The following is a 14,605-nucleotide window of genomic DNA, read 5'->3' as shown; positions in this document are numbered from 1 at the left end:
ATGGGCTCCATCTTAACCAGAGTGGGACCAGGCTGCTGGCATCGGCGTTTAAGAAGGAGATAGAGCAGCTTTTAAACTAGAAATGGGGGGAAGGCCGACAGTCGCTCAAAAGAGCATGGTTCGGGATAAGGTATCTTTCAAAGATATCACCATAACAGGGAAGATAGAGTATCCTGATAGTGAGGTTGCAAAAGAGATTGTAGTAGATCGGGTATCTTTAAATAACAATAAAAATCAGACAAAAGATTGCCAATTAATACTGTCAAGTACTAAGCATGATGTACTTAGGAACAACAAACATAGTTTGAAATGTCTATATGCGAATGCCAGGAGCCTAAGAAATAAGATGGGGGAGTTGGAATATATTGCACTAAATGAAAAATTAGATATAATAGGCATCTCTGAGACCTGGTGGAAGGAGGATAACCAGTGGGACACTGTCATACCGGGGTACAAATTATATCGTAGTGATAGGGTGAATCGGATTGGTGGAGGGGTAGCATTGTATATTAACGAGAGCCTTGAATCAAATAGATTGAAAATTCTGCATGAAACAAAACACTCCTTGGAATCACTGTGGATTGAAATTCCATGTGCAAAGGGGAAAAGGATAGTGATAGGAGTGTACTATCGTCCGCCTGGCCAGGACGAACAGACGGATGCGGAAATGTTAAAGGAAATCAGGGACGCAAACAAACTGGGCAACACAATAATAATGGGGGATTTCAATTACCCGCATATAGACTGGGTTAATGTAACATCTGTACACGCAAGGGACATAAGATTTCTTGATGAAATCAAGGACAGCTTCATGGAACAGCTAGTTCAGGAGCCGACAAGAGAAGGAAAAATACTAGACTTAGTCCTTAGTGGTGCTCATGATCTAGTGCAGGGGGTAACGATACGAGGGCCGCTTGATAACAGTGATCATAATATGATCGGTTTTGATATTGGCATTGAAGGAAGTGAAACTAGGAAATCAAGTACGCTAGCGTTTAACTATAGAAAAGGTGATTACGACAAAATGAGAAAAATGGTGAAAAAAAGACTGAAAGGAGCAGCTCACAGAGTAAAAAACTTGCATCAGGCGTGGATGCTGTTTAAAAACACCATCCTGGAGGTTCAGGACAAATATATTCCACGTATTAGAAAAAAGGGAAAAAAAACTAAACGTCAGCCGGCGTGGCTAAACAGTAAGATAAAGGAAATCATTAGAGCCAAAAAACAATCCTTCAGAAAGTGGAGAAGAGAACCAACTGAAAGTAACAGGATAGATCATAAGGAATGCCAAGCCAAATGCAAAGCGGAGATAAGGAGGGCAAAAAAGGACTTTGAGAAGAAATTAGCGTTGGAAGCAAAAATACATAGTAAAAATTTTTTTAGATACATTAAAAGCAGGAAACCGGCCAAAGAGTCGGTTGGGCCGCTGGACGAAAATGGTGTTAAAGGGGCGATCAAGGAGGACAAAGCCGTAGCGGAGAAATTAAATGAATTCTTTGCTTCGGTCTTCACCGAGGAGGATTTGGGGGGGACACCGGTGCCGGAAAGAATATTTGAAGCGGGGGAGTCGGAGAAACTAAACAAATTCTCTGTAACCTTGGAGGATGTAATGGGTCAGTTCAGCAAGCTGAAGAGTAGTAAATCACCGGGACCTGATGGTATTCATCCCAGAGTATTAATAGAACTAAAAAATGAACTTGCGGAGCTACTGTTAGAAATATGCAATCTGTCCCTAAAATCGAGTGTAGTACCGGAAGACTGGAGGGTAGCCAATGTTACTCCGATTTTTAAGAAGGGTTCTAGAGGAGATCCGGGAAATTATAGACCGGTGAGTCTGACGTCGGTGCCGGGCAAGATGGTGGAGGCTATTATTAAGAATAAAATTGCAGAGCATATACAAAAACATGGACTGATGAGACAAAGTCAGCACGGATTTAGTGAAGGGAAGTCTTGCCTCACCAATCTAATGCATTTTTTTGAGGGGGTAAGCAAACATGTGGACAATGGGGAGCCGGTTGATATCGTATATCTGGATTTTCAGAAGGCGTTTGACAAAGTGCCGCACGAAAGACTCCTGAAGAAATTGCAGAGTCATGGAATCGGAGGTAGGGTATTATTATGGATTAAGAACTGGTTGAAAGATAGGAAGCAGAGAGTAGGATTGCGTGGCCAGTATTCTCAGTGGAGGAGGGTAGTTAGTGGGGTCCCGCAGGGGTCTGTGCTGGGTCCGTTGCTTTTTAATGTATTTATAAATGACCTAGAGATGGGAATAACTAGTGAGGTAATTAAATTCGCCGATGACACAAAATTATTCAGGGTCGTCAAGTCGCAGGAGGAATGTGAACGATTACAGGAGGACCTTGCGAGACTGGGAGAATGGGCGTGCAAGTGGCAGATGAAGTTCAATGTTGACAAGTGCAAAGTGATGCATGTGGGTAAGAGGAACCCGAATTATAGCTACGTCTTGCAAGGTTCCGCGTTAGGAGTTACGGATCAAGAAAGGGATCTGGGTGTCGTCGTCGATGATACGCTGAAACCTTCTGCTCAGTGTGCTGCTGCGGCTAGGAAAGCGAATAGAATGTTGGGTGTTATTAGGAAGGGTATGGAGTCCAGTTGTGCGGATGTTATAATGCCGTTGTATCGCTCCATGGTGCGACCGCACCTGGAGTATTGTGTTCAGTACTGGTCTCCGTATCTCAAAAAAGATATAGTAGAATTGGAAAAGGTACAGCGAAGGGCGACGAAAATGATAGTGGGGATGGGACGACTTTCCTATGAAGAGAGGCTGAGAAGGCTAGGGCTTTTCAGCTTGGAGAAGAGACGGCTGAGGGGAGATATGATAGAAGTGTATAAAATAATGAGTGGAATGGATCGGGTGGATGTGAAGCGACTGTTCACGCTATCCAAAAATACTAGGACTAGAGGGCATGAGTTGAAGCTACAGTGTGGTAAATTTAAAACGAATCGGAGAAAATTTTTCTTCACCCAACGTGTAATTAGACTCTGGAATTCATTGCCGGAGAACGTGGTACGGGCGGTTAGCTTGACGGAGTTTAAAAAGGGGTTAGATAGATTCCTAAAGGACAAGTCCATAGACCGCTATTAAATGGACTTGGAAAAATTCCGCATTTTTAGGTATAACTTGTCTGGAATGTTTTTACGTTTGGGGAGCGTGCCAGGTGCCCTTGACCTGGATTGGCCACTGTCGGTGACAGGATGCTGGGCTAGATGGACCTTTGGTCTTTCCCAGTATGGCACTACTTATGTATGTACTTATGTACTTATGAGCTATGCAGCTGGGAGCAATTTGTGAAGTCCACTGCCGTGCCCCCTAGGGTGCCCGGTTGGTGTCCTGGCATGTGAGGTGGGACCAGTGCAATATGAATACTGGCTCCTCCCACAACCAAATAGCTTGGATTTGGTCGTTTTTGAAATTGGCGTCCTCGGTTTCCTTTATCGCTGAAAACTGGGGACGACCATCTCAAAAACGACCTAAGGACGACCATCTCTACGGTCGACCTAAATGTTGAGATTTGGGCGTCCCCGACCGTATTATCAAAACGAAACATGGGCGCCCATCTTTTTCGATAATTTGTTCATGTTTGTACCTTCGAGGTCCTCTTTGAGACCTAATATTCTGATGTTATTTTGGCACAAATAGTTGGATAAATCTTTGAACTCCAATTCTATCTTTTCAAATTTGGTGAGAGTTGAAGTGCAGTTTGGTCAGTAGACGTTGAGAGAGTAATAGCTGCTATCTCAGCTTTCATTTATCAGGTGGCCTCAAAATATTTAAAGAGAGTTCACAAAATTCATGTAATTCCTTGAGCATAGAGTCCATAGAGGTCTGTAGGCACTTACACGGTACCATTTTCTTGAGGGTTGGCTGATCATGCTTCGTGCATTTAGAGCCAGACTGAGATGTATTAGAAGAGTCTTTTTTCAGTGATTTTGATGTACACATTACTATGTATAATATATGAGAGTTGAACATCTCAGTAAATTTGCTATTTTGTGGGACGATTATACGTTTAGGAGGAGAGGAGAGGTCATTGTTGAAAAATCTCTGGTAATGCCTCTGCATCTTATTATCATTGGGTTGCTTAATTAAAACTTCTTAAGGTATTAGAGCTTTTAGATTAAAAAGCCTTAGGGTTTTATTCTGTGACTTATTTAGCGTTTGCTTCTCAGAAAGTAATTAAATTGATTAAAATTCTGTAATGAAAACCCCCCTCTTGTTATCTTAATTAGAACAACTGACTATAAGTTAAGACTATAAATGAAGAAATGTGCTAGGGGTGGGTGGGAATTGTGGAGGGCGGGTGGATATGAAGACTGAACTAAGCCCTGCTGTGCCTTCTAGAGGCTATCTTTTAATGCTGTCACAGAAATTTCACGTTTTAAAACTATGGGGAAAAGGGTATAGAGGATTGTTAATAAAGTTTGTTTTGTTTTAAATTCTGTCTTTATCAATAACCTAAAATTCTTCTTTATCCCCAATCTTTAAATCACCAAATCACAGAGCAAAATATTATTCACTTACCCAGAGAAATGTCCTCTTCTCTCAGAACTTCTCTGTACACCTGTAGATTTGATAAATAAATGCTTTTAGAAATAGTGTAATGTGCCCAAATGGACACTAGATGTCAGAATGAATTGTGTCTTAGTTACTCAAATAAATGTACATACTAGCTTTGCAAACAGAAAGAACTTGATGTCCTAGATGAATAAACCAGACCTTATTCTAAAAGAAAATATGTGAAACATAGTAATGTAGTAGATGATAGCAGATAAAGACCTGTACAGTCCATCCAGTCTGCCCAACAAGATAAACTCATAACATAAGGTATTATGCGATACTACATATCTATACTTGATCTTGATTTGTCCTTCCCATTTTCTGTGCATAGACTGTAGAAATCTGCCCAGCAGTGGCCTTGTTCAGCTACTGAAGTTGTCACTGAAGCCCCATTTCAGTCCATTCAAATCTGTCCAGCCACGATCAGGGCACAGACCGTAGAAGTCTGCCTGGCATTGGCCTCTTTCTCCAGCTACTGAAGCTGAATCTGTCCAGCCAATATCAAGGCACAGACCATAGACGTCTACCCAGCACTGGCTTTGCTTCACAATTACTGGTGTTGCCATCTAATCACCACTAGGCTTGTTTGGTTTCATGCCTTCTAAGCAGGATTCCTTTATGTTTATCCCAGACATTTTTGAATTCTGTTACCATTTTCATCTCTACTACCTTTCACAGGAGGGCATTCCAGATATCTACCATCCTCTCTGTGAAAAAGTACTTCTAGACATTATTCCTGAGTTGGCCCCCCTGCAACCTCAATTCGTGTCCTCTAGTTCTACCACCTTCCCATCTCTGGAAAAGGTTTGCTTGAGGATTAATACCTTTCAGTACTTGAATGTCTGTATCATATTATCCCGTCTCTCCTTTTCGCCAGGATATATATGCAAGTTTCCAAGTTTATTAGGGCTTCTACCCCTCCCATCAATCAGGTTATCTAGGCAGCTTACATGATGTATTTTTAAGAAAGGAGAGATCGAAGAAAAGAGCCAATGAGAGCTACAGGAAGGATAGCGAGGGAAGAGGGGTTGAACTACAATAATGGACAGGAAAATTGATGGTGGAGAACACATCAAGGAGGGGAATGTGCAGTCCAGGCCCACTGCTGCTGCACCCACAGCGAAGCTGACCTATCCATAGGTATCTGAAAAAAAGAAAAGTCAAGTTCAGTAGTAAACTGTTGGACAGGGGAACTATCGATGACATTGTGGTAACCTGTTCCAGAGCAATGGATGGTGAGTGCATTAAAAGAAGGGATTTCAAGTAAGTCCTGCTGTGATGTCCTAAGTGGTCTGGAAGGACAATAGGGGGCCAGCTGACGAGCAAGAAATTAGGGTTCCCCAGAAGAAAAGATCTTAAAAACGAGGAGCAATATCTTGACAGTGACGCAATACTGGTAACCAGTGTGCGGATTTCAGAAGTGGTGTGATATGATCGTACTTCCTAAGTCCAATGAAGATCTTTAACTGTAAGAGCTTTGTAGAGAAGTATTGCAATAGCTGACTAATGATGATAGAGTGAATGAGGATATTAATGGCAGGAAGGTCGAATATTTTTTGAATCAAGCAGATTAGTCACAGTTTGAAGAAAGAGCACCTACATATTCAGGTCCTCAAGTCTCTCCTCTTATATCTTGTAATGCATACTCCATACCACTTTTGTGATTTTTCTCTTAAGCACTTCAAGTCTTCTTATGTCTTTAGCAAGATACGGCTTCGGCTTCAAAAACTGAACACAATACTCCAAAGCAAAAAAATATGATCTACAAAAGCACTAACATCAAAAAGCTGAACAAATAGCTTCATATAGTCGTAGAATGCCAAGTTCATACAAATAGGGTTAAATAATATTTTGAACACTGAACAAATTAAAACTACAGGAGGAGTGGCCTAGTGGTTAGGGTGGTGGACTTTGGTCCTGGGGAACTGAGGAACTGAGTTCAATTCCCACTTCAGGCACAGGCAGCTCCTTGTGACTCTGGGCAAGTCACTTAACCCTCCATTGCCCCATGTAAGCCGCATTGAGCCTGCCATGAGTGGGGAAAGTGCGGGGTACAAATGTAACAAAAAAAAAATATCTAAGACATACCCACAATATAGAGATATATTCACATTCTGTGTACAAATCATCCATACCTAAATCTACACTAAGGAAATCATGAATGACACAGCAAGTAAAATCCTGCATCTGAATATGAATAAATGCAGGACTGCGAGTTAAACTTTGAGAAAATCACCTATTCAGAAATGAATAAAAAAGATGCTCATATGCCCAACTGTAACTGCCTTTTGGGCTCATTTTTGAAAGAGAAGGGCAACCATCTTTCTACACAAATCGTGAGATGGGCGTCCTTCTCCCAGTGTCGCCCAAATCTGCATAATCAAAAGCCAATTTTGGGCGTCCTCTACTGCTTTCCGTTGCGGGGACAACCAAAGTTCCCGGGGGCGTGTCAGAAGCATAGTGAAGGCAGGACTGGGGCGTGCTTAACACATGGGTGTCCTCTGCCAATAATGGAAAAAAGAAGGGCGTCCCTGACAAGCACTTGGCCGACTTTACTTGGTCCATTTTTTCTTGTGACCAAGCCTCAAAAAGGTGCCCGAACTGACCAGATGACCACCGGAGGGAATTGGGGATGACCTCCCCTTACTCCCCCAGTGGTCACTAACCCCCTCCCACCCTAAAAAAAACTTTTAAAATATTTTTTGCCAGCCTCTATGCCAGCCTCAAATATTATACCCAGCTCCATGACAGCAGTATACAGGTCCCTGGAGCAGTTTTAGTGAGTACTGCACTGCACTTCAGGCAGGCGGACCCAGGTCCATTCCCCCCCCCCCCCCCCCATCCCCACCTGTTACACTTGTGGTGATAAATGTGAGCCCTCCAAAACCCACCAGAAACCCACTGTACCCACATCTAGGTGCCCCCCTTCATCCCTAAGGGCTGTGGTAATGGTGTACTGTTGTGGGGAGTGGGTTTTTCTTTTTTGGGGGGGGTTGGGGGGGTTTGTGGGGCTCAGCACACAAGGTAAGGGAGCTATGCACCTGGGAGCTTTTTCTGAAGTCCACTGCAGTGCCCCCTAGGGCATATGAGGGGGACCAGTGCATCGGGGATGACCATCTCTAAGGACGACCATATCTAAGGTCGACCTAAATGTTGAGATTTGGGCGTCCCTGACCATATCATCGAAACAAAAGATAATACGGGTTTACACACCCCTTCACCGGGCGTCCTGCGAGAATGCCCTCAGGAAAACTTGGGCGCCCCGTTCGATTCTGCCCCTCTACATGTCTTTTAGATAAGTGACCTATTATGTAATGTTAGCAAAAGACTGTTAGGGCCCCTTTTACGAAGCTGCAGTAAAAGGGGGCCTGTGGTGGCATTGGCATGTGGATTTGCCACACACTGAAACCCTCAGGTGGTAAAAGGTTGTTTTCAGCAAAAAAAAAAAAAAAAAAATGAAATGGCCATGCACTAATCAAATGGGTTAGTGCATAACTATTTCCAGCTGAGAGGGGAGCATTGGGGGGGGAGGGGGAGGGGCAAAATTCCCCGGGCTTGGCCTCCAAAGGTGGGGCCCGGGCCTAGCGCTGGCAAGCTTCTTCTTGCTGTCCTTCCCTGATCCTGCATGCCGCCCAGGACCGGGATGATTGCATTAGCATGATATAGCGTTAATACAATCATTTGGGCCCTGACTCCAAGCATGGACAGGAGCAGGAGAGGACAGACTGTGGGAGCAGGAAGCAGTTTGCCGGTACCAGGCCTGGGACCCCCCCCTGCTTGGAGGCAAACACAGAAGGTGACGGTACGGGCTCCTGAGCTAACTCGGTGGCAACAGGGAAATGGCACTCAGTGGGGATGGGAACTACCGCCAGCCTCCTGCGGTAATCCTGATTTGGCGCGTGACAACGCCACGGTAGCTCTACTGCAGCATTATAAAAGGGCCTCTTAATGATAAACATGTTTCTTACCTCAGAAATAAATAATCAATAACTCAATTGCCAGTTACACAGATTGCAGGGGCAGAGGTTAGTGAAAAACAACTGGCAGTGAACAATGCTATTAAAAGGGCAAATTGACATCATCAGTGTCTAAAACAATCATGGAAATTGTAGCATAGAAAAATACCATAGGGAAAATTCTGAAAGCGTTTGTTAAACCTTATTTCAACACAAATTGCTAAAAGTTTGAATCTTAAAACTAAAAATCAACTTAAGCAAGTCTCAAATCCACAACCTCTGAGTTGTAAGACATACAACTTCCATTCAGAGGTACCAGTGCTCTGAGAACAACATGCTAAAATAGTTGTATAGAAGGCTGACTGGATCCGCTCTTTAGAGCCGGGTAAGGGAGGGGAGGGAATGAAGAGGAGAGGAGGGGAGGTAAGGCTCTTGGCCAAGGGCAAACAAAGATTGCTCTTGCCACCCAAAATAAAAATGCCCAGAACCAGTGGCCTCCATATCATGTAAAATCACCAAACAACAAAAACCTGTCTGCTTTAAACAATGTGTCTGGCAGTGGAAGAAGCGTGTGCTCCTCCTGAGGTAATAATGACAATGGACAGCTCCATTGTTGGGGAATATGGAGTTTGTGCTATAAAACTGGAGGTTCAGGGTTTTTATTGAGAGATTCTGTTCAATCCTATAGAGAACCAGACTTCATTCCCACACAGAAGAATTTGATGAATAATGCTATCAATTATAATGGAGGAGGTTTTTCTGGGTAGTTGAAACTAGCTGGAGGGAGAAGGCCCTGGGGGAGGGGGGAGGGAACAGCTGTGTGATGTGGCTGATGTGGATACTTATTATTTATTTATTTGTTGTAAACACTTATACTGTATATCACTTAATTAACTAAGCGGTTTACAAAAGAAACAAACAACAACAACAACAACAACAAAAACAATCAATATGGCAGAAACAAACCAATAATCTAGCAATCAAAAAATCAGGTTTGTCAAAAACTTGCAAGATACTCAGTTCACATAAGGGTCCTGTATAATTTAAAACATTAAATAACTGACGTCTCAAGGCTTCCAATAGGGGACAATAGAACACCTATTAATCCTGTATCATGTAGGGAGTCCCAGTATAATCAATGGTGCCAGAGACTAGGAAAAAAAGAATCAGTGTAAAAAACTGCTCACCGAAGAAAAATAACTGATTAAAAAAAAAAAAAAAATCAGTTGTTTTTCTCCAGTGCTGAGTTTTTTTTACACTGATTCTTTTTTTTTTCCTAGGGACACACCTAGCCAGTCAGGTTTTCAGGATATCCACAATGAATATGCATGAGATAGATATGCACACAATGGAGGCAGTGCATGCAAATTAATCTCATGTATATTCATTCTGGGTATCCCTAAAACCTGATTGGGTTGAGAACTCCTGCTCTAGAATTTTATCTCCTTGTTCTGACTGCTCTGTTTTCCTTATTTCTCTGCCCTTTCTCCAAGACTAAAACCTTTGAATGAGGGGGCATATGATGAAGTTAAGAGGAAATAGGCTTAGGAGCAATCTAAGAAGGTATTCATTCACGGAAAGGGTGGTGGAATCCTGGAATGGCCTCCTGGTGTACGTCGTGGAGACGAGGACTTTCTTAAAGTGCGGAACAAGTGCATGGGATCCCTTAGGAAGCGTTAGTGGTTACGGAGGATGGGCAGACTGGATGGACCATTTGGCCTTTATCTGCCGTCATGATTCTATGTTTCTATGCTTCTGTCCCACCCTGATTCTCTGTACACTCTGCTCTCTGCTTCCTCTGTTCTTGTGGTCATTTTCTCAATCTTTCCCCCATTCTGAACACCTATTGCTTTACTGACAGTTACCTGGATCCCAGGGTAATAAGGGTCATGGGCTCCTGACAACCCATCCACCATACATTCCTGGCTATTACCAGTTAGGGGAGAGCAGGATCCCTACTACTGTGTGCCATTGGGCACTGCCCAATTGCTAGATTGGTCAGTCCACCCCTGGCTGTATGTATATTTTACATTCATAAACTGGGTGACTTCCTTAAGAAGAAATCTTGCCTCCTAGAACTGGAACAATAATGTAAAAAAGTAAACAGAAAAAGGGGGAAAGAATATAGCAAAATTGCATTGCATATATGTGCATTCTTCTACCTTCCCCTCCTCCAACCATGCCTTTCTCTGAGATACTCTTAAGAGCACTGTGTGCCTATTAACGCTAAACTTCAATAGGGATCACCAAAGACAGGGGAAAAAACAGACAGCCAGGACTGGGAAAAGGAATATCAACCTTACCTGGAAAAAATAACTGATAAATGCCCCCTAATCTCCAAGATCACACAAACAAGGCTGGTTTATCTATCGTATTTCAAGCTCACAAGCTCTGGTAGAGATCAGTGCAGAAACTGTTTGACAGCTCCAGGTTAGACAGGATGAAACAGGAATGCTGCTGTTTAAACTATGTCAGACCTAGCACAGAGGCAGAGAAGTTATAGTATATTGGCAGTACATTAAAATTTGGTAGGCGTTCTTTCTGCCTCCCTTTCTCACCCTATTTGGTTAGAGCAACAAAACAAACCAGTGTCCACCCCGCCCCCAAGCTCTCTAGTTGCTGACACTGTGTTAGGCAAAGTATCAGTTTGCTCATAGCCCCCCTTGGCTCATGGCCCAGCTCAGTCTGTGGTCTTTGGGGTAAGAGGCGTGACCTAGTGGTTAATGTATCCCTGAACTGATGAGTCGATTTGCAGGAATGAAGTTTTCTGGTTCCATGAATGTCTCTGCTTTGTGTTGTCCATGTCGGTCCTGCTCAGTTTTACCACTGGAATAATTTTGCTTCCTGGTGGCATCTGTTCAGTGAAAATAGACTATTTAGCTCCTCTTTTGATTTTAATGGCTCTGCTTATGACACCATTAGGACAAATGTCAGCTTGATGATGTCACAGAGGAAAGAACACTGATAGAGATTCTCACTCCATTTTCAATTACAGTAAAAAAAAAAAGAGAGAAAAAAATAAGTACTGTAAAAGTTATGAGAAGACCAAAAATCACTAGTTGAACCAGCTCATATTTATTTAGGGACTTCACACAGTGCTGAGACCCTGGGAGGGAGCGACGCTGGATCTGATGCTCACAAATGGGGATAGTGTGTTAAATGTTCGAGTGGGTGCCCACCTAGGCAGCAGTGACCATCAAACAGTTTGGTTTGATATAACAGCTGAAGTGGAGGGCAGCCACTCAAAACTCAAAGTCCTGGATTTCAAGCATGCTGACTTTAGTGAAATGGGGGAATACCTGAGGAAGGAGCTGATGGGCTGGGAGGACATACGAAAAGTGGAAGGGCAGTGGTCAAGGCTGAAAGAAGTTCTAAATATGGCCTCAAACCTTTTTGGAAGGAGAGTAAATAAAAGCAAGAGAAAAAGGAAACCGATATGGTTCTCTAAGCAAGTGGCTGAGAAAATAAAAGCTAAAGAGTTGGCGTTCATGAAATATAGAAAAACTCAAGAAGAGGAACATGGAGAGGAATACCGGATGAAACTGAAAGAAGCCAAGAGAGAGATAAGTCTGGCAAAAGCAGAAGCGGAAGAACAAATGGCTAAAAATGTAAAGAGGAGTGACAAAAAGTTCTTCAGGTATATTAGTGAAAGGAGGCAGACTAAAAGGGGAATTGTGAGACTGAAGATGCTGCGTACCGCTATGTGGATAATGATGAAGAAAAAGCAAATTGGCTAAACGAATACTTTTGTTCTGTTTTCATTGAAGAAAATCCTGGAGAAGGACCACAATTGACTGGCAAAAGTATAGATGAGAATGAAGTGGATATAGCACCATTCACAGAAGAGAGTGTTTATGAACAACTTGAAAATCTAAAGGTGGACAAAGCCATGGGACCAGATGGGATCCACCCCAGGATATTGAGGGAGCTCAGAGAGGTTCTGGTGGGTCCTCTTAAAGATTTGTTTAATAAATCCTTGGAGACAGAAGAGGTTCCGTGGGATTGGAGAAGAGCAGATATGGTCCCTCTTCACAAAAGTGATGATAGGGAAGAAGCTGGAAACTACAGGCCAGTAAGCCTCACTTCGATTATTGGAAAAGTAATAGAAGCGATGCTGAAGGAAAGGATAGTGAATTTTCTGGAAGCCAATAAGTTGCAAGATCTGAGACAACATGGTTTTACCAAAGGTACATCGTGCCAAACGAATCTTATTGAATTCTTTGACTGGGTGCCCGGAGAAATGAATCAAGGACGTGCTATAGATGTAATCTACTTAGACTTCAGCAAAGCTTTCGACACGGTTCCCCACAGGAGGCTCTTGAATAAACTTGACAAGCTGAAGATAGGACCCGACGTGGTGAACTGGATTAGGAACTGGTTGACGGACAGAAGCCAGAGGGTGGTGGTTAATGGAATTCACTCGGATGAGGGAAAGGTGAGTAGTGGAGTGCCTCAGGGAACGGTGCTGGGGGCCATTTCTGTTCAATGTATTTGTGAGTGACATTGCCGAAGGGTTAGAAGGTAAAGTTTGCCTTTTTGCGGATGATACCAAGATTTGTAACAGAGTGGATGCCCCGGAGGGAGTGGCAAACATGAAAAAGGATCTGCAGAAGGTAGAAGAATGGTCTAATGTTTAGCAATTAAAATTCAATGCGAAGAAATGCAAACTGATGCACTTAGGGAGTAGAAATCCACAGGAGACATATGTGTTAGGTGGTGAGAGTCTAATATGTACAGGCAGGGAGAGGGATCTTGGGGTGATAGTATCTGAGGATATGAAGGCGACGAAACAGTGTGACAAGGCAGTGGCCATAGACAGAAGGTTGCTAGGCTGTATAGAGTGAGGTGTGACCAGCAGAATAAAGGAGGTGTTGATGCCCTTGTTCAAGTCATTGGTGAGGCCACACCTGCAGTATTGTGTTCAGTTTTGGAGGTCGTATCTTGCTAAGGATGTAAAAAGAATTGAAGCGGTGCAAAGAAAAGCTTCAAAAATGGTATGGGATTTGCGTTACAAGACGTATGAGGAGAGACTTGCTGACCTGAACATGTATACCCTGGAGGAAAGGAGAAACAGGGGTATTAATCCGCAAGCAAACCTTTTCCAGAGGAGGGAAGGCGGTATAACTAGAGGACATGAAATGAGGTTGAAGGGGAGCAGACTCAAGAAAAATGTCAGGAAGTATTTTTTCACGGAGAGAGTGGTGGATACTTGGAATGCCCTCCCGAGGGAGGTGGTAGAAATGAAAACGGTAACAGAATTCAAAAAAGCATGGGATTAACATAAAGGAATCCTGTTCAGAAGAAATGGATCCTCAGAAGCTTAGCGGAGATTGGGTGGCAGCGCTGGTGGTTGGGAGGCGGGGCTAGTGCTGGGCAGACTTCTACAGTCTGTGCCCTGAAAATGGCAGATTCAAATCAAGGTCAGGTATACTTATAAAGTAGCACATATGAGTTTATCTTGTTGGGCAGACTGGATGGACCGTAAAGGTCTTTTTCTGCCATCACTTATTATGTTACTCACGTTACTATGTAAATACATAGAGAATACCCAATGCTGAGACTGTAACTTATCCAGAAAAACAGCACACAGTGCTCAAGGAGGCTAAAGAGAGGTGGAGAGGCATTTTTGAAAGGATTCCAGGGGGTCACGTGATGCCTCACTGAATGGACACGGATCTCCTCAGCTCCGTCTCGCCCACTGCTTATAACTGTGCAAACCCCAAGCTGCTTAAAAACACTTAGCAAGTGTTGGAACCATAAAGGATTCTTTTGGTCTGTACAGAGGGGAGAGAAGGGTCGCTGGGTATGGGTGCATGCAGGGCAGGGGAGAGGAGGGTCACTGCTGGACATGGGTGGATGGAGGGCAGAGAAAAGGAGGGTCACTGGGTATGGGTGCATGCAGGGCAGGGGAGATGAGGGTCGCTGGGTATGGGTGCATGCAGGGCAGGGCAGGGGGGAGGAGGGTCACTGGACATAGGTGGATGGAGGGCAGGGGAGAGAAGGGTCACTGGGTATGGGTGCATGGAGGGCAGGGGAGAGGAGGGGAGAGAGAAGAAATGCTGGACATGGA

General features: G+C 43.6%; 1 protein-coding gene across 2 annotated transcripts in view; it reads right to left on the bottom strand.

The window, feature by feature from the left end:
• Positions 1 to 14,605, bottom strand: part of LOC115466290 (5-beta-cholestane-3-alpha,7-alpha-diol 12-alpha-hydroxylase-like) — a 149,645-nt gene that overhangs the window by 23,547 nt on the left and 111,493 nt on the right. Inside the window, exons 2-3 of one of the 2 annotated variants that reach the window (XM_030197455.1) lie at positions 10,839 to 11,012; positions 4,544 to 4,583 (exon numbers count right to left, since the gene is read on the bottom strand). The gene's annotated coding sequence lies outside the window, so the exon portion shown is untranslated. The remainder of the gene's footprint in view (positions 1 to 4,543; positions 4,584 to 10,838; positions 11,013 to 14,605) is intronic. The other variant, XM_030197470.1, reaches the window with a different exon arrangement.

Source organism: Microcaecilia unicolor, chromosome 1, assembly GCF_901765095.1.
Source record: "Microcaecilia unicolor chromosome 1, aMicUni1.1, whole genome shotgun sequence".
NCBI lineage: Eukaryota > Metazoa > Chordata > Amphibia > Gymnophiona > Siphonopidae > Microcaecilia > Microcaecilia unicolor.
The sequence above is the reverse complement of the archived record's forward strand: the minus strand, read 5'-3'. Positions and strand labels throughout refer to the sequence as shown.